The sequence below is a fragment of the Alosa pseudoharengus genome, unplaced genomic scaffold (assembly GCF_046254945.1).
Source record: "Alosa pseudoharengus isolate Yale_2024_CS ecotype anadromous, Long Island Sound unplaced genomic scaffold, YU_APseudo_1.1 YU_APseudo_1.1_scf_14, whole genome shotgun sequence".
NCBI classification, from domain to species: Eukaryota; Metazoa; Chordata; class Actinopteri; order Clupeiformes; family Clupeidae; genus Alosa; species Alosa pseudoharengus.
Genome location: NW_027468609.1, coordinates 962,933 through 967,188, shown reverse-complemented (window position 1 = coordinate 967,188; position 4,256 = coordinate 962,933).

Here is a 4,256-nt window from a genome sequence, read left to right as displayed (position 1 = left end):
GGACATGGCCTGAGATTGAATGACACCATGTCCATTTCAATTGTGGGGGTGAGAAAATCATTCCTTTGGGATGTTTTTCAACCAGGGGGACCTGGTGACTTTCTCAAAGTAAACGCTAACACTAAAACAAGATGCTACATTAAGATTAGGAGGAAAAGATTAGGCAGTGTGCCGAGAGACCTGCCCCAATAGTAAATAAGTTAGTAAATAAGTTAGTAAGTTAAAAGCTAGCCAGGCTATCATAAAAAAGTTGCATTGTTTGCATGATAAAATGTAATCAGGTAATCCCCAACAATGTAACTGTAATCTGATTACACAATTTTTTTATTGTAATCTGGGCTGATTATAGTTACTTGATTTTTGTAATCAGATTACGTAATCCAGATTACATGTAATCCGTTACTACCCAACCCTGCTAACAAGTGAGGCTATGACGTGCGTGATTGAATTGAAATACAAAACACATTTTGAATCAATACATTCAAATAATTAAAACTAGTTTCCTAATCTATGTGTCGAGCGAGATCAATCAGTCAAAAGATTATCATTTAAACGTGATACTTTTCTATCCAGCTATTAAACGATTTCTGAATCTCGAGCAGGGAGTTTCTTGTAAATATCTCCTGTGCACTTGTGAATTCAGTATTACCATGGGAACCGCTCTATTAACATTTATGTTGTATATTAGAATATTCCAGGCGAAAATTACTTGCGCCCGAGCTGTTGGATGATCTTTAATTTTTTTTTTACCGTGTACCTGTGGTTTTTATACGATGTGACTATGCTTCACGATAGGGGTGTCATGTTTCATGGTCCAACAATGCAATTAGTTTAAGCCCACATTCGGTTATTTTTTACCGATCAACATTCATCACTGATTGAAAATAAAGAAAGGGTGAATAATAAATTATATTTAGCATAATGTAAACCGATATTGTTATATATTAGGCCAAAAGACAGGGCAGAATCGAATCGTGCAATGCATGCTGGGTAATAAGTAAACTCATTCCTCGCCATGAACTCCCATTGCTAGAGTTTAAAAGCACAATATAGCAATGTTATACGTGTAACCCAGGCTTGGATGTATATGGCATTCAAAATAAAGTGTTTGTACTAGGGCTGTCAAAATAAGTGATTCATTTCGATTAATTAATTTGAGAAAAAATAACTGATTAAAAAATAGCGCAGATTCCGTATGACCTCTGACCCCAAGCCGTTCTAGTCAGTAACCATTAGACTGTAAAATGAAGGAGAGAAGAAAATGTGCTGCCTAGATCATTGATTGGAACGTTTGCTTTTAAAAAACAGCCTGATGGTGTTGATAAAATTAAAGTGTTGATTAAAATAAAGTCCTCTGCATTGTCTGCAGCAAGGAATTTGCATATCACTGGAGTTGGTCAACTCTAAAGTCGCACATCAATGCAAAGAAATAGTTTTGATATTGAGGGGAGTGTTAATTTATTTTAGAGATGCACCGATATGGAATTTTAGTGCCGATAACGATAACCGATATTTATTGGTTTGTTGTGGCCGATACCGATATGATAACCGATAATATTACTCTTGAAAAAAAATTGTGATTTGGGGAAAGCATTTAATAAGCGTCATTTTATTGCAGTAATTTTACCTTCCACCAAATGATGGACAGAACTCATAATAGTCCTCAATAGTACGGCAGTCAACAACATAACAGTAGCCTAGCCCTACAGTATGTGTGGCTCCTTTAAGTGAACCTGACGTCAGTGAATTGCGAGTGAGTGGCTAGAGAGTTTGAATTGTTTTCATTTAGGACTAAACGCTCATAAACGGCTCAGCTTGGAATAAGCTACAGTATAGCGACCAAATCAGAGTTTGTGAGGGAAACTTAGGTTTAGTTTCAACTGCGGGTAACTGAATAAAGCTGCAACTCCTCAGACTGTATCTTATGTCCGTCTACTCTGTTGCGCACAACCTGCTGCAGCAGAAATGAAAGGCGTTAGCCCCGAAGGTTTTAATAACTTGGTGACCTGTCTGGAACTGAAGCACGAATGGTTAGCATATTTCTAGGTAATAATACAAAACCCAAGCTAAAGTAATGCAAATATAATACTAAAACAAAACTTGCCTACTTATGTACTCGTCCCACTAACAAGTTTGTTTATTTGTTTCCCCGACCAGCGCGGTAAAGTGCAAACACAACAGCACAAGACAGCTCTAGATAGGGCTGAGCTCCGCTCTGGTAAGGTTAAATGGCGGATCATTCACGAGAGGATTTTGAGATGCACAGACTCCTAAATGAACGCATATCCACAGATTTTGTTAGAGTGGTGAAATACATTCACACCGCTGACATTATATTGAGGAAAAAGTATAGCCAACCAAGCTCAAGTAGCTCAGTGTAGCCAGGCGGACCTTACGTAGGCCTAAATTAGGACTTAAAAAAATATCGGCGCAAATTATCGGCCAGAATTCTGTTATTGGACCGATAATAATATTTTCATTTTTTCACTTATCGGCCGCCGATATATCGTGCATCCCTAATTTATTTTCATTGTGTCCCCTAGGTTATATCTGTGGCCTGAAAAAAAAATTCCCGAAACACCTTTGAATTTATTTCCTCAGCATATTAGGTCATATCATAGATTATTATGGTCATTATTTGAACAGTGAAGATAATAATAAAATAGTTTTTGAACTTTAATGTCACTAATTCTGATTATTCAATGATTCATTTTAATTTAAATACTTAAAATACTCAAACAGTGTACAAGTTGGCTGTACAGTAAGGTTTGTTTGCTTACCCAGGCTTTTTTCATTGTAAATTAATTTATTTCTTCCATTTTTTTTCCAGATGCTGCACACATGTGGTCAACTTGTGAGATGAAGGTATAATACATAGAATTAACATTGCTCAGCTTCTCAAATTCCAACATTTAATTTTCAAAATTTTCCAAATACATAAACAACATAGGCAATGAGTTTCTTTTTGTACAATGAATAGACGCAAGACACTTGTTTCCAATTCAGCATTAAGGAGGAGAGCAAGGGTGGACCTAAGCAGAAAGTTAGGGGGGAGTTGGTGAGGGTCTATGTGTAGTCACTGTCCCTCCCAAATATTTGCAGAGTTTCCTGAAGATGTAGAACCAGCAGATGAACCAGTAGATGAAACAGTTGGCTTAGATCCCATAGCTGCTGTAGGTCCTGTCTCAGAGGGAAGTTCTGATGACAATGATAGTCTGGGAGATATGTCTGATTGCGAGGAATCTGAAAACCTTACCAATCGCCTTTCAAATTGGGCATTAACTTATGGAATTTACCAATCGCCTTTCAAATTGGGCATTAACTTATGGAATTTACCAATCGCCTTTCAAATTGGGCATTAACTTATGGAGCATGTGGCCCTCACTGCTCTCTTGACCATCTTAACGGTGTACCATTCTGATCTGCCCAGGGATGCCAGAACCCTTTTAGGGACAAAAACAGTGTACTCTGTTAAAACATGTGTGAATGTTTGTTGAAGCCTTAGGAAAGAGCCTATCTCAGTGGAAGGACAACTTGGTTGATGGTTGCTGTTTACAGCTTCAAATCAATATTGACGGACTGCCTCTATTCAAGAGTTCCAGCATGCAATTATGGCGATTCTGGGTCTCCTAGTTAGTGTTCCGATGAAGGAGCCAGTTGTGATAGGGCTGTTTTCAGGCAAGAAGAAACCCATGTCCACAGAATTACTAACAGATTTTGTCTGTCTACTGTCCCAACTCCAGGAAGGGTTTAACTTTGAGGGGAACAGATTTAGAATGAGGTTGCACTCAATTATCTGCGACACACCAGCTAGATCATTTGTTAAAAACACAAAGGCTTTTATTGGATATCATGGCTGTGACAAATGTACTCACAATGGTGTGTACATCAACAATCGAATGACTTATCCCCTACCGAATAGCACCCTGAGAACTGACGCCTCATTTTCTGACCAGCTAGATAAAGACCATCACCTAGGTCCCCACCCCTTTATGGGCTTAGATGTTGGGATGGTCTCTCAAGTACCTCTTGATTACATGCACTTGGTGTGGTGAGACGGCTTATTCATCTATGGCTAAAAGGCCCATTGACTGCACGTCTACCATCCAGAGATGTGAACAAAATCTCTGATGAACTAGTTAACAGAGGCCATACATTCCTAAAGAATTTGCCAGAAAACCAAGGTCACTAAAAGAAGTTGACAGGTGGAAGGCGACGGAATACCGTCAGTTTCTTTTATATACTGGTCAAGTGGT